Below are 25,576 nucleotides of genomic sequence, written 5' to 3'. Positions count from 1 at the left end.
AAAGAATATGTGTGTTGATATGGTGCTGGACCCTGAAATATCTTCTAGATCCTTTAGGTGAATAATTCACATAGTTAAGCTGGTTAGCAGCTGCTTTTTTCACAGCCAGTAGCTGAGGCAGCAAACTGGTCTCCATCTTTTTTTGTCTGCCACCAAAGTGATGAAATAAGGCACTGCACATGCATGTGCTTACATGTGACTGTCTAAGGATGCTTCGGTTGGCTTTCATGGAATGCAATACTGAAGGTATAAGTGGATATGGGAATGGGGCCTAAAGGATTTCTGGGAGCTGTCAGCTGAATGGAAAATGTATCTTACACAATTTCTCTCTCCTGTCAGAAGTGCCAGGTTTAGACCAGACCGGCGTAAGAGTAGAATGAACTTTATAGCCTACCACCGTGGCTATGACAGGTCTTTTATGCATATGTAAAATGGTGACATTCACATCTGCTGAACAGGAAATTCATATATCTGATGTCCGGTAGTGGTACTTTTTCCCATCCTTCTGGAAGCTTTCACTCCCTTTCCTTGCTGCCCCGCTGAAGGAAGCACCAAACAGCAGCAAATGTACAAGGTCCAACAACCATTGCCCTCACTGCTGCTGAGGAGAAGAGACAGCAACTCCCTAGAGGGACAGCGAGCAGGAGGCAGCAGTGGATGTGGCTGGGAAGAGCTCAAGAAAGGGGCCATACAAGCACCAGGCTGCAGAGACTTGGGCTCTGGGTCCACTCCAGGGACACCAATGCAAACGTGACCATTGCTGTGTCACCTCTGGCAGTCCAGTCCTGGTGATCTGGGGACAGTCAGACTTCTGCAGTGAAAAGGCCTCACTAACAGTATTGATTTGCCTGAAAGGGACAGGGAGCCTGCTCTGTGAACGTCATTTACTCCAGCTCTAACACCCCACCTCCACCTGCTTTAACACCCTTGCTTTTGGTTGTTGGGGGGGCTGTAATCCAGAGTTACACAGCTGAGCACAGAACGACTTTTTCCAGAAGTGGGTTGACTTGTTTGAAAGAAACAGAAGCAGCAAAGAGATGGTGTATTAATGAATGGTACAATGGGCCACTGCTACTGCCCCACTGAAACAAAGGGCTCTTTGCAAGAATTCTGTCTGTTAGCATGTGATAGACCTTATGCCCTGGGATCACAATGGCTCCCAGACAGAAACAAGAGAAAAAGGAAAAAATAGTGTCATTTCTTTTCCCCTTGGGATAAACAACATTTTATTCTACCTTTAACCCTGGAGGGAGACACTGCCACTTAGCAAACAAATCTATATTAAGTGCACTTGCTGGAATTATTTACAGTATCATTTGTTCCAGAAAACGACACCTATAATATATCACTGAATTCAGAAAATGGAGTTTGACATGGATAAAGGCCTTCTAAGGAGTAAAAAGCATCCTCTTGCAGCAGCAAGCCTTATTAAAGAATTCCCCATTTCCAAAAGAGAAGGAAAATACCACTCTTCTCACACAATACCCTTTTGCAGCTCAAAGACAAACTACTTTTGGCACCTCGGCTTTAACCACAGATGACTCCACAGCAAGCAAGAACAATTCCCCTACACCTTAGCAATGCGTTTCTGAGACAAGCAAATGCTCCACCTCGCTGCTCAAAGACCAATTTTTCTGCAGAAATAAGGATTCCTATGCATGTCTTTTACCACTTAGACAGCTGTATAGTTGTTTACTTCTTATGGAATCATAGAATCATAGAATGGTAAGGGTTGGAAGGGACCTTAAAGATCATCTGGTTCAAACCCCCCTGCCATGAGCAGGGACATCTTCCACTACACCAGGTTGCTCAGAGCTCCATCCAACCTGGCCTTGAACACTTCCAGGGAGGGGGCATCCACAGCTTCTCTGGGCAGCCTGTTCCAGTGTTTCACCACCCTCATGGTGAAGAATTTCTTCCTAATATCTAATCTAAATCTGCCCTCTCTTAGTTTAGAGCCATTTCCCCTTGTCCTATCACTACACACCCTTGTGAAAAGTCCCTCTCCATCCTTCCTGTAGGCCCCCTTCAGGTACTGGAAGGCTGCTATAAGGTCACCCCGGAGCCTTCTCTTCTCCAGGCTGAACAGCCCCAACTCGGCCTGTATTATATATTATTATATTGTACTTTATTACATTATTATATTATATATTATTATATTATTATATACTCTCTTAGCCTATATTATATATTATTATATTATATATAAATCTGTATTATATCAAATAATATTACTTATTGACCAATTAAAAGGGAGACTGTCACATCAAAAATTAAGCAAAAATTTTTTTTTTCAGATTATCCTAAGAATTAATTTATTTTGGTTGCTTCTTCTTCCGGTTTCCAGATATGCCTGTATAACTTCACTTTCATGTAATGTGTCAGGAGTTTATTCAAGAAATAGAGATATCCTGCTGGCGAAATCTGTTTTTGTAATGGTAGCCCTGCAGGTTGTATGCTACTAGCACAGTTTTTATGCCAAGAAGTCCCTGTGTTAAACAGGGGAGGTTAAAAGTCAATCTTGCCTTGCAGCAGCTTTTAGTGAGCTTTGGCAAAGGTTCACCAGTCTGTCCATATATGTATGGTGTCATTGATATATGGGAACATTAATCGGTGTTATCTGCTTCATGATGACCACTGAATTGTCTTGCATTGTGATTTGGATGGGGACTGCAGACAGAATCACGTTTTGATTATTTCTTATGTGTTTAGTAGAGCAGCTGTAAACATTTGTTAGCTTTAGGTTTATTTCAAGAGTGAATTTCTACAGTGATTCTTTCAGCAGAGGGCAAGAAAATGACCTACTGATAATATTTCCTCTCCAGAAACTCCTTTTATAAATAGTACAATGTGATACCAATTATCTCTCTGTTTTGGAAGGTTTGGATTTTTTGTTATTTAAATAATGTCTAGCCACAGTAAGCATTCCTTAAAAAGTACAATTAAAAGGAAGTAAAATATACACTAATGCATGTGTTTTGCATATGGTAGTTATATAGAAGACTTTCAGTTTTCCCACTGTGAAATGCAGATTTTTTTTTTACAATGAAAGAAAGTCAATGGTAATTTTCAAGACTACGTAGTTGGACCAGATTGTTGTAGCTCCCTTCCAACTGAAATACTCTATGCTGTGCTATGCTATGCTATTCCATTCCATTCTAGTCCATTCCATTGCAAGAGAAATATTCTTCCTGTGTACTGTCTAACTTAAGTGCTCAGATTTACTTCAGGAAAACTCCAGTTACCTTCATTGAGTATACAGGAAGCCAGGATCCCTGAAATAGATAGTCTGAGCAGCACCTTACTTTGATATCTAAGGTGAGCCATGTGAAGGCACCTACCCAGCTGTCACTATTTTGTAAGTGAGAGGAAGAAGAAAATTTAATCAGCAATGATCTTACTATCACCTCATGTTTCTAAGAAAGCTATAGTAGAATGTCAGGTTCAGCAGAGGGCAGTGATATATTCTGAGTTTAAATGGACATGGTTTTCAGAATACTTGTAGCTGAAACCCTGTGTCCTTTGCAAGACATATCATTGCTGAGATAAAGGAATGGTAAGGGGCATTCTAATACGTAGATGGAGAAATTAGACAATCTGTTTACATTTTTGAAGAAGAGATGTACTTTTGTGCCATCTTCTGAACTCCCAGGTTCCACAAAAGCCATTTTTCACCTTTTATGGTCTGAGGTGATCAAATACAATATTGTTTTGAAGCTTAGTGCATGTCATAGCACTTGTGTGCTTGACACATATGTAGAACTTACGTGTTTATTTTCAACCATTAAAAACCCCCAACATTTTCAACACCTGTTGTTGTTGTTATTATTACTAATAATATTATTATAGATTTAATCTTGACATCTCATAAACCAGTTCTTCAGTAACCTTGGTCATGTATAAACTGATAGTTCCTGACACTAGTGACACATTCTAATTGGATCATTCCTGTCTGCTGTGTGAAAAAATTATATTTATGCTCCAACATCACCATCTTACTTTTAGCTCACCAGTAACATCCTATTAAGGACACTCCCAAAAGAATGCTGAATCATCCAATCCTCCTCAACAGCTGGTCTTGCAGCAGAACACAACTTGCGTGGTGCTAGCAGCCTGCCCTTCTTCCCACAGTATTCGAAAGGAGCTTGCAGTTTCGGCCAAACCCTGCCTCCTTTACACAAGGTGGAAACAAACAAAAACCTGTTCAACACCAAAGTGAGAACAGAGAAATCTAAGCAAGGAGGGGTTAAGTGATGAGAGACCTGACTGCAGCTGGTGGTCACTGAAAAATCTGCTTGAAGAGGAAAAAAGAGTGAGTTAGGTGAAATAACGATACAGAAGAGGTTCAGCTTGTACCTTCATCCAGTGTAAACAGTGTTCGGCCTTTACGAATGCAGAAATGAGAGGTTCTTTTATTCCAGAGACCTTTCATAAAGAAACATATGCCCTTGAAAAGAAAGTGGAACTTGCATCTGTGTCCTTCAATATCGACCTGTTTCCATTGCCAATGACAGCAAGCCCTACCTGTTTTGTGTTCTGTAACAGAACTCAATTACATGCAAGGAAAATAGGTCTGTTTTCCAAATTAAATGTATTGCCTGGAATAAGAAGCTTTCTGTGCTTTGAGGAGAGAAAGATAATAGGCTCTTCTAATGTCCTGTTCCTTGCTGAGGTTACAATTTAGTAGTGCTGTCTGGTTGGGGCTGAACAAAAGGTTAAGCCTCCCTCCGTGTCTCACTGTTCTTGCATACAGTCCAAGAATCGGTGCTGCTTTTGGATGAGAAGGTTGCAAACAAGGTGTTGTCATAGAATGGATCTTAAGCCTAAGCTCTAGAATGGAGGATCTGCTGGCCTGTTTTGCCTCCTGATAACCTGATTTATTATCTTCTTACAACAAGAGTTTATTTTTGAAAGGCTTTTCTGTCTGCTTTGTCATACTGTTTGTTCCTAATACATCATACTATTTATTCCTAATTAGTTTCATCAACCTTACCGTGAATCAGGAATTACTGTTGCATCAATTTGTGTGGTCCTAATCATAAAGACAGGACTGTGAGTACATATTTCTCTCTGTGGTGTGTATAGTGCTGTATTAAGCATCTCAGAGAAATATATTAATCTTAACTGATTGAAATGATGGCTCAGCTACCTTGGTCTATCAATGCAACTTTGGTACATTTTTAAATAAAAAAAGAGTAGCTGCTTTTAGCAGTCTTTTTGTTGGCCATGCAATCATAATGCTAATTTAAAGCTGGTTAAAAACTGTTACTGCCTTAACAGAAGCTGAACTATGCTGACCAAAAAAGGGTATGTTTTTACCTGTAGGGCTGCACTGGTCAAGAAAAGAAATAAATGGAAAGATGGATCTAGTGCAAATATTTGTTATATCCTCAGATGATGCCTTGACTTCTACTATACCAAGGTACATATGAAGGTTTCCTAACCTTCATATATACCAGTGTTTAGCAAATTAAATATTTAATCTTTCAATTGTGGAAGAACATGGGCATAGCAAGTACAAATCATGCCACTCATACTTGCTGAAAGTTATCTACTGCAAAAGATTAGCTGCTGTATTCAACAATAATGAAGCTCTTGTTTGCACATAAAGAGGTTAATTGGCTTTGTTCAAAATATGCATATACAGCACGTAGGACTATTATTGGTTATGTGAAGCTCTTTGCAAAGGAATCTACAATTGTCTTTTATTACCATTTTTGCAATAATCTGTCCTTGATCAATAAATATACTTACAGAGCCCATGTTAGTATGTCGTTACAACTGCTTAACAAGACATCTGCACCTTCAGTGATTCTGTTGTTATGCTACAAATGTGTTACCACTTTTAAGACTTGGCGTTTCTTCTTTCTTTTCTTTTTTTTGTCATTGGAGTCATGGCAGAACTGATGACTTTCCACTTGCTTAGACTGTAAGCAGAAGTGGCTATGAACCAGGTTCTGATCCTCACTGATCTCTCAAGTTTTGGCATCGGTTTAAGAAAGTGGTGGCGGTCATCATGTGTCTATGTAAAATCTAAATAAAGACACATATTATGTATCTTCCTGACAGCTGAGAAACATGCACTTGCAACTTCTCTTTAATATTTCATGGTGATACATATGTGATATAATCCTTTCAGCAAAGATTTCAACAGTTTTGACACTGAGATGGTGGTCTCTGCCTATATGTGTTATCTTTCTATCGTCGCTCCAGAGGCACATAAGCTTGTTTTGACAGAGAGTTGGCTGGCACTATTCTATATTTGTTGGAAAAGACATACTAGAATTTTTCGATAGCCAAAAATCCAACTATGTTTACAAAAATACATCTCTCTCATGCAAATTTCATCAGTGATCATGGATCTTTCTGATTCTAAATGCTCCAGTTTTATTCACATTTCTTAGGTCTGTTCCTAGTGTTGATAACGCAAAGTTTTGAGAAGTCCTAGTGTAAAAAAAAATTACTGTCTCTTGTTCCTCTATTTTTATTCCTAGTTTTCATCTTATTTCTGATGGATTTCAGGTTTACCTAATTAACATACTGCTATGTCTCATCCAACTACTTTGCTAGATCCCAGTCTTGGAGGAATACTTAGTGAGTAGTTTAGTGATGCGCTTTTTTTATTTTATTGTTTTTAATTCTGTTCAAATAATGTTAGTATGCTGATGGTAAATAATGTATGTTTTCTCAAGTTTGTCTCCAGTGCCATATGATGAATAGTAATGAACTGTTAATTTTATAACAGTAAAATACATAACAGTATTACTGGAAAAATCTCAAAAAAAGTAAAAACTCATTTAGATAGTTGAAGAATGAGCAATGTCAGAGTCCTCAGAGCATTAGATTTGTCACTGGTGATAACCATTCCTTTCTTTCATAGTTTATGAAACTTTCAGAGCCACCTCCACACATATCTTGTAAAAGTCACAGGCATTTGTGAGATTTTTCTCATCAGCAAATGTAGATTTGCCATAGCTCCATTTATGCTAATGAAGCTTTACAGCTTACAGCAGCCAAAGGTCTGGCCCATTGCTTCCAGGATGATGATATTTCACAGTTATTCTATTTTATAGAATTAGCTATTCTAATTTTAATTTGTTGTGTACCTAGATCCATCCCTCCAACAAATAAAAGAGGAAGAAAAGAAGAGATTAAAAATGTTTAAGACTTAAGTAGCGAATGCTGCAGGGCAGGCAGTAATGTTTAAAACTATCTATGTCCTGCTGATTCCATCCCAGGTTTTTAATGAAATGTGGATATACATGTTGTTGAAAACATCTGTATGAGCAGCTCACTCCCTGACTTGGTATGTGGTTGTATTTAAAGCACAACTTAGATTGTATAAACTGAGAGAGAAGGTAGCCAAAACATTTTCTTCAGTCAGTCACAGGGTGTGTGGATATGGTTTAAGCACTCTAGTTCTTCCTTCCACAAAGCTCCAGTTAGGCAGATCTCTCTCCACTGTTTAACTACAGTCAGGATCTGCGCTAGCTGATTGAAGTGTAAGATTTCTCTCTCATATCAGGCCAGAATTATTTTCACAGCATGCGTTAGTTTTTAAAACCATCTTGAAAAAAAAGAACTAGATGCAAGTTTTTTCTTCAAATGTGTCCTCTCTACAAAGACCTGGGAGTTCAATGGTACAAGGACTGAAAGACACTAGGTCATTAAAAAATATGTTAGAAAGCAACTTAACAAGCTTATTCTATAATTTAAAAACAATCTTTGCACTTAGTAAGAAGCAGATTATTTCTAAATAAATTAGAACCAGAGCACAAAAGGATATGTACAGCTACATAAAAGGTGGAACTGAACTGAAAGGGCAATACGCTGTACTAAGACTATTTGAATATATGCATTTTTAATGACAGTTCTAAACCAGCAACTGTTCAATTAAAGACAATCTGTCATGGTGGGGGAAAAGGAGGCCATTATGCTAAAGAAAGACTTTTCACTGTGAATGGTAACTTATCACTGACTTAAAACATGTGTGTGTGAGGGGTTTAAATAACATTAGACAATTACAGAAATTTAAAAATTATGAGCCTGTAAGTGGATTTTCTTTCTAGTTTTCATTCCTTTTTAGGCTGTTTCAGCAGTACAGAACACACATTTTCCTTTATTTGCCCTTTCATTTCTTGAAGAATATTTGTCTCTGGAAGTTAAGCAATAGCTATATGTGCTTACAGTTCACCAATAATTGTCAAGAAAACAGCTGAGAGCAACTCTTAAGCTGTCCCAACTCAATGCTATTCAGATATTTAGGATGTAATATTTTTTTGCTTATTCAAAACTGCAGCTGCACTGCACACTTGTACAGTATTATACTGCATAGTGTGGTAAATTTTATTCACATTTTGTTTTCAGTTAGTACCCACTGTATGAACAGTGTTTTTCCACATGAAGAAGAAGTCATAGGCATTTCACAAATGCATACCAATCTAAAAATCAACAAGCAAAGTTTAAAAAAAAAAGGTAGCAGAGGAGTCTAGGGGTAAAAATAAAAGAGAATGATGTTCCTGAGAGCTAAGGGCTTCATGTATCTTAAGGAGGGTTGCATTATAGGCACCAAAAGTTGTAAGTGATTGACATTCAATAGGAAATGGAAGCAGGGAACAGAAATCGTTTTGGGGCATATTCTTATAAGTACACAACAGTAAAAATCCATTAAAACTACTTATCATTTTTCTGCAATTTGGAATGTGTCTATCATTAGAAAAACCAGCCACCTTAATCACATTAGACCAAAGCTTTGGGGGGACATTTAAGTCTTCGTATCTCTTGAGTGTCCTGATTTAATTGGGACATCCTGAACTTTCATAGCAAATCAGAGTTCCAGCTGTCCCCAAACCAGCAGGCAAATTCTCACTTTCCCTTATTTTCCCTTTATGCTGGCGCTTTCCAGAGGGTAAACAGCAGTCTGATAACACACGGACACAGAAGTGTCGGATGTCACTCTATTTAAATACAAAGGCATTTTAAGGTTGGCTACTTGGGCAGAACTGCTTGCGCACATAAATTGCCATTTCCAGTGGATTAAAAGCAAGAAAAATACTGTTTGGATTAAGATATGTGCCATTCAATTACCCTTTCACTTTGAAACAACTCTAGGAGTTTCTGCCTTCCATGCTTAGTGCTTGGAAACAATGCTGATTTAACATGCCAAGGCCATTTAATTTTTGTTTAATTTCAGTGATCGTTTGTATGAAACTTACTGAGAATTTTTCATGGACTCTTTTCATTAGAAAGTGCACAGTCATACAAATGTGCACCAGGAGGTATCTATTTCAATGACAATTTCTTCAGGAAACATTTCTCAGTTTATGGTGGGGAAGAATATCTGGTCAAGAGTAGAAATTGAGCTTAGAGTAACCAAAAGCACACCAGAAAGTGAGGCCTTCACATGCCAAGGGTTTAGTTCTAAGATTTCTTGCGTTTTAAAAGAGGACCTCCACGCTACCGGCAGTTTTGAGGTGTTCCTGTCATTTTTCTGTGTAATATCATTGGAATACAAAGTCTTAAAGTACATGCACGCATATACATACATTCATAATTTCAAACATTTACAGGACTAGAAATCCATTCTACATGCAGCTATAGTTCTGACATGGCTTCTGAACATTTTTAGCCCTAAGATTGTCTTGTGTGTTCAGCGGAAACTCCTGGAGTCAAGTACTGTCACTTTCTTATACTACATGCCTGTCGGCAAAAAGCACTTACAAACCTGGGGCGTGGAAATATAACTTCAGTATAACACAAGCAGTAGAAAATGGGAAGTACGAAGTAGAATAGCAACAAACAGAAATAAATATAGATGTTTAATATGGAAACCTAGCCAAGGGGTTTTATCGACTGTTAATACAATGAAGATTCATCCTCTGTAAATGTTCCTTGTGACTGATCATATTTCATTTCCTTTCTGTTGTGTTACACCACATGTGTTCATTTTCAACTGCACAAGGAACCAGCGCATCTTTACTTCATGCTTTCTGTAAATAGGAAGAGCTACAGCAACGCTGAGAGCGGTGAGTCAAGCCACAGACATTGGGGGAGCGCCCACCCAGCTCAGTCAGGCTGCAGCGTTTGTACAGAGGTTCACAGCCTGGCGTCCTTTGTAGGCTGCAGAGCTAAGTCACCCAGTAGCTGCTGCTTCTTTCTCTCCATCAGCATCAGCAAAAAACGGGCATATTTTCGGGAGAGGTGTAGCCACCTGCTCAGCAGGGTGAGGCGACAGCGCGGTCACCGACCCTGGGGAGGGAGCCTGCCCTTGGCACCATTTCCAGCTGCAAGGTCCAGAGCACTCAAAGGGTGGGACGGATGACACAGGGCAGGGAGGAAAGGGGGGCACATTTTTGCTTTTACTGCTCCATTAGAGCAGTAGTTTTGAATTTAGTATTGAAACCTTGAAACCAGCTTTTTGACAGCACCACCTGACTATTCACTGCGTACCTAGGGGTAATTCTCATGCTAAGAATGCTGATCGCCATGGGGAAAGCAATAGTCGGGACTCTAAAAATCCCACCCTGAACGTGTTGGTCTCGTATGTAAGAGGCTAAAACTCCTTCGCTTAGTTTAAAATATACACTTTCTGTCTCTCAGGAAATAATTCAGCAGTGGATAAATTATTAAAGCAGCTCAGTCTAGGTGGGGATTTAGAAGACCTTCTCTAGGCAATAAAGAGTGTCCTCTTGATCTGCCTGTAGCTCCATCTGTGGAATTGCTTTTTCTTGTTTTTTTAAGTCTGCTTTTCTTCTGCCACTTTTACTCTTTTGCTAAATGCTTGTACTTGGCCATTTAACATCCCTCATAAAGCATTTTAGATTTATCTGTTCAGGATGTAAGGTTATAGCATTCCTTGTGATTTTTTATCTTCAGTTATCATCCAGGTAAATGTAATATTTGTTGTAGTTTATACTGAATATTCTCTTGCTTATCATCCTTTCTGTGCCAAATATTCACTGTAATGATGCATCCTAGTTCTTAGCTTAAAAGTAGCACAAGTATTTACCTACATTATATCCATTGTTTATGTCTCATTGTGTGATTTGTAGGTTTCCTGGTGTCCTTTACTGCTTTTTGCAATGCTGCAAAGTTTGACCCCAAATCAGTCATTCTTCTGATAACCTAAATAACAGTATTTATTAATCATTCTGCCTGTTAGGATCTAGCTGGATTCCTTCTGCACTTTGCCCTTTTAGCTTTCCAACTTTAATTTTCAGAGTTTTAAAGTTAAGTAATACAAGAAATCCTAGCAGCAAAAATGATAATTGTTATATTTGATCATGTTCTCCTTAGCTGTAGGAAAGCATTTAATATAGGGTTGCATTTTCACGGGGAAGTGAAAAAAAAAAACCCCTACATTAAAAGCTTAGTTCTTCATTTGAATCACATTTGCTTAGATATCAGTAGCTGGCCAGCAGTATTTCTGAACTGGAAAGAGTACATGTTCAAGACAGTGTGGCACATCCCTGACTATCTAGGTTATATTGTATGGCTCCACTTGCAGAGATAAGACTGTGCCGCCTGGCTCTCAGCTACACAAAATATGGTCTATATTCATACAGGAAGACAACAGAATAGAAGTTCAGGGTGTATGCTTTATGTACAAACCTTGAACTTACTGTTGAATGTAAAAGTTTAGATATACTGAGGATCGTTATAGGCAGCTACACCGTTGCCCATCGAATCTTACTAAGAAAGCTGAACCAGGTCTTAATGATCTCGTGCAGATCAATGACTGTCCTTCAAATGCAGTGGATATTAGTAGGTATTTGTCTGTCTTTAAAGAAATTGCCTTTGGTAAAGCTCCTGGCTGGATTCTGTGGAAGTCTTAAGCAAAAAATTGGTGTGATCATGGCAGTTCTTCATTCCCTGAACATGATGGCACCAGCTCCCTGTGCCTCAGTGAATCCTGCCTCTCCTCAGAGACCAATACTCATACACCTTTCAGTGGCTTAATTAGCTTCACATCATCTCAGTAAATCAGATGTTTTGCAGGATCCAGTAACATCAGTCTTCTTAATAACAAGTGCATGGTAGGGAGTATGGAGTGTTTCAGCTAGAAATCCATGATGTTTATAGAGAGAAGTGTTTTTCCTCTTTCTTGGACTCGAATCGTATCCTCACACAGTAGCTGGAATGGATTATTCTTGACCTTTCTTAAAAGCTTGATTGATTTTTCTCTATATCAGCATCATCAGGAATGTGTGTATAGCAAGAAATGGTTATTGCTACAATCTAGTTCCAAAACTGTGTTTTGGGATCAATTAGTAGGTCATGAAGAGTTTCTGGAAGAATATGGCTCAGCACAGCTTCAGAGTAAAGCATACTGTGTGTATTCCTAAGGTGTGAGTGCCCTTCTGCTCCCTAGCAATAAAATATCCCCTTCACCTGGCCTATGCCAAACAGCTGTGTATGACAGTGCCATTTTCCTTTACTAAACCTGAAACAACCGAGCTTTTCGGATTGAAAAGCCGCCTTTTCTGATTGTCATTAGCGTAAATTTACCTAGAAGGAATAAGGAATCTTTCTTGCTCTTTAATCTTTTACGAAGTTCCCAGTGTAAAAAACAAACAGCAAATATCCTGCAACTTCTTACTGCTGTTCCTTGATGAATACAGTAAGATCAGACTTTGAAAATGGATAAGAGGGGATATTACATTCCGAATTTTCTCTTCCCTTTGAAAGAAAAAAAGAAAGAGCACGTGGGTGGTTTTTTCCCCCACCAATCCAAGATTATTCGTGCAACTATGCTGAAAAATATTCAGGCAAGTCACATTATTCACAAGATAGAAGTGACACTTGTCTTGAGTACTGTAGGAAGAGTAGGCTTTCATCTGCAGCCTGCCACTTATTTCTATGATCCACACAAGAAACAGCCATCACCAAGCTCTGTGAAGAGTGCCTCGGCACTGTGTACCAGACATGCTGAAGAAGAAGCGATTGCTACTGCTTTCCCAGGGAATATGCCACCTTTTACAGGATGAAATCATGTGATACGATAATGATGCAGATTATCCGAGACAGTCCGTTTGATGGATTCTGTTCATCTCTTTGAGGTGTTAATCTCTGAATGTAATGGTGACAGTCAAGTCCTACATGCATGTTCTACAGCAAGGCTTTATTCAGAGTCCCACTTCTTGAACAAATACAAGTGAGAAAGATGCACCATGGACTTGGTACATCTTCTCAACTTCTGTCCCTTTCCCAGTTGTAAATCTCAGTTCCAGCCTTCTACTGCAAAGCTCTCAGCAAGAAGGAATGCTTTTTGGCCAGAAAGTAAAACAGAATTCAGGAAGAACAGTCCTTTTGAAAGGATTTTAAGAATTTGGAATTTGCTGCCAAATCTTGGTTTGAATCTATCAGCAGTGATATATGCGGCAGAAAAGGAGAACGGTGATCCAGATACGATCATGCGCATGGGTGCAAATGGCTGTTAGTAGACACCAACTAGAAAGCAGTAAGGATACTCTTCTGTTTTATTTTTCTCCCCTTTATATTCTTCGAGCCACACCTGCTGACAATGTAATTTCATACAGTATCATCAATGTCAATGTATCTGTACTGACTTGCACTGAGAATTATCTTTTATTTCAATAGTTTCTAGGGTTGAAGAAACAGGATTGTCTTGATCTTTTGAACAAAAGTTGGTTAGAAACCTGCAACAAAAATCCTTTTTGTAAATATTAGTTGTATCTAGGATACAATGCTTTCATGTCTCAGAATGCTTCTGTGTTAAATTAACCCAGATAGCCAAAGTTTTCATTGCTTCTGATAAGTTACTGTAGCTATCATGAGGCCTTATTTGCCTGCTTGTGTAGAGCAGTTTGCCACTCCAAGAATGCCTGAAGTGATGTGGAAGAGTTTGCTGATGATTCTGTATCACATTTGGAAAGCCATGCTATTGAATATCGCTGCGTCTACGGAGTGAATGGTTAAGACCTTTTAAAAAAACGTGTGAAAACAAACAAACAGAACCATCACATGTAGACCAGATCTGGATCTTGTTCCCCTTCTACGTTTTTCGAAGGGAAGTGAAGTGATTGGGTAAACTGAGTGCAAAATGCATGAACTGTATTTTTGCTTTGGTCTCACCTTAATTGGCTTTGTCTGTGTGCAAGATGACAGAGGAGGTTTGAGTCATTCAGAATTGTCCCTTCTATAATTAAAAGAAACTGTTACCAAAAGAGTAGATTCAGTGTTCAGGCTGGGATTGAATTACAGAGCATGTTTAATTATCAGCCCTTCTTTCTAGTTATTTTAATGCATTATTAATTCAGTTTCTCAAAATATCCTTTTCATTTACAACCGTTGATGGAATAAAATGTGACACAATTTGTTTTCTTTTCTCCTAAGTAGATGATGTACTCTAACAAGAGCAGGTCGACATGACCTTAGCTGTAGTTATATCACATGATAACTACAATAGGGCCTTATCAGAATCTCCTACTCTTTTATGTGTTTGAAAATTCCAAAAAATAAATGAATATGTCTGAGTATACCTTAACCCTTGATAGCAAAACAATAAGAAGTCAAATGTAGTTATGAATTGCTAGATAATATTTGCCTGGGATTCTTCCTAGCTGAAGTTGCACATAGGTGAAAAAAAAAAACCAACTGTCTTCAGTAAAAGGAAGATGAGAAATAAATGCAAACTGGCAGTTGTTTGAGTAATCATATGACTTTCAAACTATGTAGATGTTAGTATTTGATTATCTTGTTGCCATTCAACCTTTTTTCTTTTTTCCTTTTTTTTTCTTTGCTTTTTCTTCTTTTTTTTATGATCATGTGCTTTGAGCCGTCTTTTGAACTGTGATCAATTTCCAGTCCTTGCTGGTTTTTTGAACTTTAATATTTAGAACTGCCACAGGCAATCTTAGCATATAACTTGACTAAAATCTCATCTGGCGTAAAACAGTATGACTGTCTTACCATGAAACTTTTTTTTTTTTATTCCATCCAAAGGGTCTCAAAATAGCGATGGACACACCTAACTTGGCAATGATTTCCTGGCACCAGCCACACAGATAAAATTGCTGTCTTTAGATCTAGGGACTGACGATTTTTTGTTACCCTCTGATGCAATGGAAAGCTTCACCTTATGGAGATGTCAGCGACCATGAGTAATACCTGCTCTGAATGCAGCATTTGGGGAATTATTCACTGTTGGTTAAGCACTGACAATCTTTTCTGTGCCGTTGATAAAAATAGTAAAATAGTCTGCACCCCAAAGATTTTTCATGCAGGTGGCTGGATAATTCAAATGTCCTTGAAGACCTGGAGAATGATCTCAGCACAGGAGCTAACTCCCTGCTCTCCTCCACTGACTGTTGTTGATATTAGTCATCTCACTGAAAAAGAGTAATACACACCCACAGCACCCATAAGTCTCCTTTCTAGTTTTGATGGAGTAGTTGAACAGCTACCTACCTAATGACTCACGCTTACTTACTCACAGGGCTAGTAGAGTGTTCAGCTGATTTAGGAATGGTAAGAATAAGGTCCAGATTTGTAAAGATATAGAAATAGCTCTGCAGCAGCCACACAAATAAGCACCTCGGTAGATCAGATGTAAGCCTATAAATCTCAGGTAAAAGACACTGGTGTTAGATGGCATGCTGTGCGTTGGTTCACAGTATTTACTAAGAGCCTAGGAAACTGGTAGCATTCTTTTGGTACTTGAAACAAACTAAATCGATGTACAGCTTTTTAGTATAGTCACAAGCAATGCTCTTTGGAACCACACATGACAGCAGGTGTCTTTTACCAAGTCTCTGCCATTTTCAAGTATCCAAGCAACAAATCTGCTGCAAATGAAATGGCTTATTTTGTCATTATCCTTCATGTGGACCAGCACATATTCAGGAAGACCACTGACCTGAGGGAGAGTTATACAATGTGAGAGTTCAGAAGTCTATGCCAAAATGAGTATGGCCTGGACATTGCCAGTTTTGTAGAGCAATATTACTACTTGTTCCTAATGGTTTTGTTTTGTTTTGTTTTTAAATTAGCCTCACTGTGGTATTTACAAGCCTCACCTGTGATCAGAACTCCACTCGGGTTCTTGCTGCCTGAACACTGAGGATTAAACATAAACTTATAGCACCGCTTGAGACAAATATCCAAGACTTCCTTGCAGGACTGGCAGGTATGAGAGAGGACCTACAGGAGACTTGCATCTTTCCAGAGTGGTAGCTGGAAGCCAAGAAGGATAATACCACGAAACTCTTGGAAATTCTGGAGAGTAGTGGATTCTAATTTTCTTTTGAGACTGCAGTCTTTTATTCATCTTGTCTTTGACTACACGTTTGGGGGAGACCAAGGATCTGAAGTGACTGATTTTGCTTTCTTATCACTGAAGAAAATACTGCGATGGGTTCTTTTGTAAAGCTGCTACTAGACTCTTCCTAATACAGAGTCTAAGAATATTATTTTTTTTTAATATGCCAAGTTTGGTCTTGAAGAACTTTAAATATGGTGCTTGTAACAAAGAAAAGGAGGAGCTAGAAAAATGGGTAAGTGTTATTATGAGAATTAGTGAGGTTTTTCCTCTTTCTTCTGCCTTCTGGAGAGTGTACTCACAAGACTTTGCCATATTTCAACTGATGACCTGAAACATAGGCTTTCAGATGTGTGGAGGTACAATGGAACACGAGAAAGGATGGGAGAGAATTGCTTGGGTATAAAATATCAATCACACCTCGTCAGCGAACACCAAATCCTACAACGACTGTCCAGTGAAGCCTCACAATTTCAGGAGTCCCATGGCAGAAAGATTACTTCTATCCTGGTTTCCTGGCACTGAGGCTAGCTAGCAAGGAGTGGCCTGTCCATATTATTACACTCTGATAGTCTTCAAAGTAGGATGGCTGCATTTACACTGGTCGGTGAGATACGGCAGTCTGTCAAACAAACTGTCCCACACTAACTCTCAGAATCTGTCTGGGAATAGTCTGGGACAGCATAAGCTGTCCCAGAACAAAATCAAGCCACATTCAAACTGTTTAACTTTATAGGCAATTGAGTTTCATTGCCCAGGCAGTACTTAAATTACTAATCTTGATGTAGCCAAAGAGAATCGTTGAATCAAATTACATGCAGGTTTTTTTGCCTGTGCTTTTAAAAAATTCAAGCATTTTTTAATCTTGTGCAATACAGTACTGGTATAACTTCTCAGTAGAATACAAATCAAATTGGTCATGCTTTGTGATTTACATGCATTGAAATCCAGTACTTCTTTTGCTATAGCAATAAAAAGTAAAAAAAAGAATCCCAGTAAAACTGGCTCTATTTCAGCAAGTACATATGCTTTACATATAAGTCTACAAAAAAAAAGGCTGTCATTTCCTAATGTAAAGTCTTTGTTTTTTTTCATTATGCACCACTGAGCCTTCATTGTAGAGCAAGTAACAGATCGCCCTCAAGCCTAGGATAGCAAAGTATTTAAGATCTGAGACATCTTACAGATGATCTTGAAGACTCAGATACTTCCTTTGCATCTATCACAATTGAGAGATACTCTGCGTTGCTAGGTTATTGTTGAGCTGATGTTAATGATTTACGCAGTTCCTGACAGCATGTAAGCTATTAAACTACTTAAACAAAAAATAGGAATGATTTAATGCTTAGATTTTTTTTTGCATTGAATCCGCCTTTGAATTAGGAAGGACTGAAATGAGAAAAAGAGAGAAAAAAAAACCCTCTTGTGAAGCCCAGAAAATTTTGAATTAGAGATTCTCTTTGGGAATAAAAGAGTATTTAAAATGCTAAGTGCTGTGCCAGTTTGAACACCCAGTTTTGCTTTTGGTCTTAAGCAACTGATGTAATCAGACATACCACTGTATCCACCGAGTTAATTCAGGCAGCAATTCCTGCTTCCTTTCAGTTTGTCTGACTGTGCCTCTTGTTCTCATGCTGCCATTCGTCTGTCTTTTCTTCATCCTCCCTAGTTAATTGCAGACTGTTGATATTTAAAATAAATGTTGATTCTGTATAATTGCTACTTCATATTGAGCCCAGCCACTGACTCAGTGCCCAGACGAGGTCTAGAGACAGCCCCCCTGCAATGTGCCAGCTTATTTTCTCCATTTGTTATGTTGAAGGAAGTAGACAGTCTTCTCTGCTTTGCAAGTACATAACTGCAGAAAATATGTAGACAAAAGCTCACTTTACCAGCTTAGTTCTTTTCCTAGCTGTCCATTTCTCTGTGTACATCAAAGCACGTCAGACAGTGATGTCAATGACATGATGGACATTTCAGCAGAAGTTGTTTCTCCCATACAGAACTCAGCCACCTTATGTGTAACACTGGCAAAGTGACTGCTGCCTTCCCAAGCTGGCTGAGGTGCCGTGGTAGGATTTTCACTTGTGTCAAAGGAAAAGAGAAAAATATCTAGATTTACAGTGCCTTGTTTGTTAAAAAGGTATGGAAGCTGTGAGTGTGCTGTGCCACTGAGACCCCAGTGCAGTGTACCCACTGCACAATAAAACCTGGGGAAAGTACAGGAGGACCGTTTGGAGATGCTGATGAATGTTACAGTGTGGAAATTCAGTCATAAGAACTAATGACTGTCTCACTGTCAGTAAAATTCTGAAATTTAAGGGCATTATTTCAAGTTTATTACAGAAGATCCAAACAATAAATTATTACCCCTAGTTTTTAGAATGAGCATCTCTCTTCCTGATAAATGAATAGCTCTTTGAGGTTTATGCACCTTTTCATGCTTATCATTATAGTAGGGGTCATAAAAAGGGATTGCAGTGGCAGTGTGCTTTAGATGTTAAATATTTATTAAAAAATGCATTGTACAATTCTGCGTGTGCTCACCTTTTAAGGGAAAAAATTCTTATATGCAGCTTCACTGCCTATGTAAACTATGGATCACCTATTCTTCCAGTTCATGTGAGCCCAGTTTCCCTGACATGAAAGAGACAATTCAAACCTGTGGCAGACGAGGATCTGGCCTGGTCCATTTGATCCATGAAGTAATGAATTTCTTATTGTTCAGAGGCTGTGTTTGTTTCTGGTTTTGCATCACAATCTTTGGAACCCTCCATGTTTACCGCTGGCCTCTCTTTTGTCTTCCCTTTAGTCTCTGGCCTTTCAGTTCTGCTTCCTGTACTAATACAAGCCTTTATGTCATTGAAAATTAACAATACCAAAGCGGTGCCCTGCCAGAGCAGAGCAGATCAATGACCCAGGAGCAGCACGTTCCAGCTCAATGGTGCACAAGTCATTTTAACTTCCACTCTCCAGTGCTCAGCCTCCAAAGAAGCAACTATTTTGCCCGGTATATTGACTTCTGGAAACTCCTTGTTAATCACTGTGGCTGTAGTTCCAGCTCTGAATTTTCTCCTAAGACTTGAGTGCAGCTTCTCATCAGGCTAAAACACTTTTCTTTTGCCTTTCTTTCCATCTCTTGGTGTGCTGTCAGTGAGATTAGCAGCACTGCTCTGGTGTGCTGTACAGTGGTACTGTGATGTAGTGCTGACAGTTATATTTATCTTACGAAAACCAAATGAACTATTAGAAAATAAGAAGTCTTATGGTGAAACTGACACTGATTCACTATCAGGGCAATTCTTATATTAATTAAAAAAAAAAAAAAAAAGACAGAGGCATACAAAAACCTCCTACAAAAAGAAAAGACAGAGGCCTATAAAAACCTCCAAAATATGGAGAAAACCTCCAAAACATGGCCTCCAAAACATGGAGAAAAATAGTATCATGATAGAGAATAGTATTGTCAAAATTTTATTTGTTGTCCTTCCTAGAAAGACTATAGTCTTCAAATATAATGTTAGAAGGATGGTGTATCTAAAGATAGTAAATAAAATTCTGCATGCAGACCTGCAATAGAGTTTATTGATGGGGTTAAGATCAGAGTGATCCCTGGACTTAGAGGGTGCAGGATCTTCCCATGACTTTGGAATTACCACATAGCATCTTGGCACATGGGTTCAGGGGACTCTTGGTTTGGAGCGGTGCCCTCCTTCGCGGTTATGCCCAGGGTCTGCCTCCTTTCACCAGGCAATTCACAGAGGTGTGGGGCGTGAATGCAGAAGCAGTTTAACAACTGAGACAGGAACTTTTCAGCTTGGAGATTTAAAATTGTATTTTGCTTACAGAAAAGCAAGTTATTATGGATTCGGTCCAAGGAGATGTTTCAACCTTCTTCTCAACGAAAAATTTCTTTATGTGATACTGGTGGGATTTATCATCGCTAAGAAGTAACAGCTGGGGCTCTAGAGAAAGACGTAATGCTGTTTCATGGAGGATTTGGGTATTTTGAAATTTGATCTTGCTCCAAGTCAGAAGGAAACCAAGAGTATTTAAGTTTTCATCAAAGAAAAGGGAAACCTAATGCCAGGAGAGTCTGATAAAGCTCTGGCATCCTCCTTCTGAACCTGGCCTGCAGGAAATGGGATGGCTTTCCACCATGTCTTTGCTGAGCTGGGATATTTGTCTGAAGCATTAGCAAAACAACAAGATAAGAGAATTCCAAGGGGGGAAAGTTGTCTATAGGAATTTATTGACCACAGTGAGAACACAGCTTTTCACTGAAATCACAAGATACTAACTCTTCTCCTCAAGGGAAATTAGAGCTTTTCACACATTCTTCATCGGGGTGCTGAAGGAGACAGGAGAAACAGAGGACTATCACATTTATAAATAGCTGAATTGAAAAAAATAACCCTTAACACCACATAGTTTAGAGGCATGTTATCTTTCTTCCACGTCAGTGGCCTCATCTGCAGCCACGGGTGCTTGGCCGGAGTGGCCAGGCGGCACAGGCGTAGCGTGGGGCAGGAGGCCCTGCTTGTCGCCCTGCTCCTCGCCAGCCTCCCTGTCCCGGGAAAACTCAGTCAAATTTATTGCCGTGTTGTTTTACCAGGATGTGGAACTTTTACAGTAGATTTCTGTCAAGATCTCCTCCCGTTTGGTAACAGCAAAGGTCCAGCTTGGAGGTTGCTGTGGGGCCTCAGGGCGGGGCGGTGCCCTCCCTCCCCTGCCAGCCCCGACCTGCAGCACCCAGCCGGGGGGGACCATGACTAGGGCTGGCCGAAGCTGGGCCATCCCCTGGCCTGGGGAAGGGCTGCAGCAGGGCTGGGGCCATCGATGAGCCTGCAGCCACCACCGCAGGACTGTCTCCCTGGGCACCGTGGGGCGAAGGGCCCGGACGAAGGCAATGGCCTGGCGTCGTTGCAGTACTCCTCCTTTCAGCCGCCAGACCGGCTCTAAAGGGGGTCTTAAATCCCCGGGTGACCATCGACAGGGTGGAGCGGGGAGGTCTCCCTTCCCAAGGCCATATCACTGACATAGCCAGGCAGGTGTCACAGCAGGGGTGGCTCATGGGAGCTTCCACTGACGTGGTGCGTGCCAGGCTCCCTGCAGCAGGCCCAGGCAGCAGCCCTGTCCCAGCCTGGCAGTGGTGAGCCGGTGAGAGCAGGGGCCATTTGGGCACCCCGGGGGTGGCCCACCGGCTGGAGTGGGGGGTCTGTGGGGCCTGTTGGCCGGCAGCTGGGGAAGGGCACCGGCTTTGACCTGCCCTGGGGAGAGTCTTCCCATGCCCCTGGAAACACCACCACCCATGGCGGTTCCTGTGGAGAAACCACAAAACCAAGTGAGGACAAAGAAATCCATCATTAGCTCCAGACTGAGAATAAATAATACTAATAATATGTAAAGAGCATCAGCTGGATATGGAAAAGAATTGTCACTTCACTGTGAAGGATGCTCTTGCATATACAAGAACATAATTCACAACAATATCCTTAAAAAGATAGCAAGACTTTAAATGCGTGTGTATACTTAGGTATTTAATGCACCATGCAGGCATCATATTTCTTTCGTATTCTAAACACAAATCATAGCATCTTCTTTAATGAGCAGAGATCCCTGGCAATGATGAATTTTTATGGCAAATAGCACTACTGTGCCATGCTTCTTCATTAAAGCCCTGATTCAGCAAAGCATTTAAGCATATGCGTAACTTTAGACATCCAAGTAATCCCCAAACTTTCTGGTGCCGTGCACATGCTTAATATTCTCTAGATCCATAAGGAATTTGCTTGAATTGGGTCATACATACCAAATATAACAAATCTGTGTATACAGGGTATCCTGCATAAAACCACTGGTTGAAATGTTAGATACTTCGTTAGCTCTGCATTGGTAATTTTAATTTTCACTGCCTCTTTGATTTGTGAAGAATGCATGTGTATGCACACATGAACTCAAGACCTGAAAAGATGATGAAGGTAAAAAAAAAATAAAGGGACATTGTGGGTTCAGGACATCTATAATAAACCTGAGCTTCATCAGCATTTCTGAGTTTTTTAACCAAGAAATATTGATTCGTGTTTATTATATTTTATGGCACTTTACAACAATTTATAACACTTACATTAAGGAATAGATGGGCCGGGATAAAAGCCAATATGGGTATGAAAAAGATGAAGTGCTGTCAGGAATAGCAACTTTCAAGTATCAGGTACAGCCCTTGTTTTTACACTTTATCTCACCTATTTAATATATGATGGAAAGGTTTCATGGTTAATTTTAAAATACAAATTCTAGAAAAATACATGCTGTCGAATGGCCACCTGAAGAACATCTTAGCAATGATATTGTTTCAATATAAAGCCGAAAGTAAAATGTCCTCAAGGCATCTGTAACTAAAGAATTAAGCTGTAATAATTATTGTGCAGAACTACTGTCGAAGATGTTCAAGAAACAACAAGCTTCAGTTTCAAACATGAATGAAAGAATTAAAACATTCAAAATTTTTTTCTACCTGAGCTGATCTTCTTAGAAATCAAATTAGTTAGAAAACCAGTTTTGTGCACAAAATTTTTTGTTGTTATGTTACAATAGATATTTATACGAGACAGTCTCCCAGTGTGAGTCAAAACCTGTTCATGTAAATATTCATAACCCAGGTAAAGCAAGGAAGACATTAGGAATATATGGAGTCTTCACCAGGTGTTTCCTTTGGTCCGTACAATTGTCTAGTCCAGCTGCTTTATGACCAGCAGTCAGACCCATTCATTTCTGAGCTAAATGATGGCAATTTCTTCTGCCACCTCAGCTGGCAGATGTGGTCCAGGCTCTCAGCAGTTCTGGAAGGGCTGAAGGGTCCTGTGAAACTGAAATACAGACTGACTCTGCTTTGTAAGTCTGCCCACAGCACAACAAATTGAAGAAATTGCGAGGTATAGGCAACACTTTGAAAATGGGTGTAGTACATCGCTGTCCTATTTTGTGTGCTTCTGCTATCCATCGTTCTTAAACAGAGAATTCACTCTCTGTGGGAGAGGCACTGTGATAATCCCAAGGTAATTAGGCAGCAAAGGAACGTATTTGCTGTTACAGTTTGGAGTAGTAGCTTGGTTACTGCAGATGTTAGAAAAAGCTTGTAAATTGGAAGCGCCTGAATCTGTAGTATGTGATATCTGTTCCTAATTTCCCAAGGTTGCTAAATTACTTCGATATTCCTTGGTTTGCTCTTTCTAGGGTCTAGGGACACTGGATCTTTCCTTTGAGCTGTACCCATTTGTTTGTCCCTTTTCTGTGGCCACCTTGTGCCCTTTCTTCATCCTTGCACACCTTTCTGGAGGCCCATAGGGAAAAAGATATGAATGTCAGGCGTTTTCCAATTTGGCAAATGCTAAACAAACCGGCGCCTTACAGGCTGGTTACCCTATGAAGACAGCCTATGCTTTACATAAATGTATAATGAAATGATAAAGAAATTGTGTACATTTGGCTCAGGTGATTCATTAGTTTGGCAGCATATATTCTAGGAATCTTCTATATTTTCAGCGTCATCAGACATGAAACAACAGTGTGCTTTGAGGTAACGCATTATATTGGTAGAGTGATAGAAAATCAGTTGAACACAACAACTGTAAAACAGAAGACAGGGGATCTAGTAAAAGAGAAGTCATGACATCCACTAACAGCCATCTGACATGGGGAGCCATGTGGATTGTCTTTTGATGGAAGCTGAACAGTGACCTTTTTGTTGCTACCATGCCTGGCTTTCTGTTTCCTCACTTTCCTGTCGTCCTTCTAGTCAGCACTGCAATAAGTTTAGCTAGGGAGGGTATTTCGTATCATCTAAGTCATGATGATGGCTGGGACCTACTGTTTCGCAGGGTGTATGAGCAAACATCTATCATACAATCTATAACAGCTCAAAGTGTATCTTAAGCAGAGACATCTCACACATTTTACACGATCAATCAGCAGCATATAAACACCAGTGTATAAATTCTAGCTTATATGCTTGGAAGTATTGCCAAAAGCTGGCTTTAAAATTATGATTGCAGTGCAAGTTTGGGTCCTAGTCCTACAGCCTTACCGTTATACCCAGGAGTCTTGCATCTATTCACAGATATGTATTCTTTTTTCTCAGTCACAGCAGTTCAGTGGTCCACCTACACAGAGCAGAATGCAAGACTGGGGCCCAGATTTATGCACCATCTGCCCTTGGTCACGCATGCCAACTTTTATAAAAATCAATCACTTTATCTCTCTGAAGAGCTCCCACATGAAAAATGTCCCCATGTAAGTTTGGAACTTACAATACAACATTAATTTTTAAATTATCTTGTTTTACTGGTTTGGTTTTTTTCTTGTGCTAATATTCAGTATGATATTATTTTGGGTGGAAGATGGCAACTCAGCCTGAGGCATGACAGAATAGCCAGAAACACACCTGCTGTGCCCCATTGCTTTAATATTGTAGTGTTTAATAAGAAAATGACCCCAAGTGCTTGGATGACAACTCCAAAATGGGCCATAAATATTCTGTATGTAAGGAAAAGCTGAAAGCTAAAGTACACTGCATAATATTGCTATGGTACAAAAGGGAAGAGGAATACATTCAATTTGCCTAAGTATCTAGTAGTGACAGCCACTAACATTTGTTTAGGAGAAACACCAAGTGGATGTCTGTTTGTTAATAAATGAATGAAAAGAAATATGGATTACTGTGCAAATGGACATTGGAGGAGCACAGATTTTGGATTGATGTATAAGACACATAAAGAACCCAATCCTGGGCACTGCTAAGTGATTCTTGCAAAATGCTGAGCCCCTGCTAATTTCAGTGGGAGTTAAGCAAACTCAGCACCTGGCAAGGATGGGTCTATCTATATTTAAATACAGAACAAACACTCATCCAAGTGGATTCACTTATGATAAACTGATGCAGCCTAGAAATTACATGTTTGGTTAAATTGGGGTAATCACAAAGAGGGATACGCTCAAATAAGCAGTGATAATTGGTACAACAATGTCTGTTTCCTCCTTCTGATCTTGGGTTGTTCCTGAGGATTCTCTCCTAGCCTGCATTAATTAAGAGAAAGGATGTGACATTTCTTGGAGCCTTTGACACCAGTATGACCTTTCCCTAGGTTGCTCATGAACTCCTGCTGACATCAAAGATGCTTTTTACTGTACAGGACCCTTTATCCACCAGACATTCACAAACAATACTGAATAATATTCCTGACCAATTATTAAAATGCACAAAAAAAGTTATGCTGTTATGACAGATGACTGAATAGT

Source organism: Opisthocomus hoazin, chromosome 1 (assembly GCF_030867145.1).
Source record: "Opisthocomus hoazin isolate bOpiHoa1 chromosome 1, bOpiHoa1.hap1, whole genome shotgun sequence".
Taxonomy (NCBI): Eukaryota; Metazoa; Chordata; class Aves; order Opisthocomiformes; family Opisthocomidae; genus Opisthocomus; species Opisthocomus hoazin.
The sequence above is the reverse complement of the archived record's forward strand: the minus strand, read 5'-3'. Positions refer to the sequence as shown.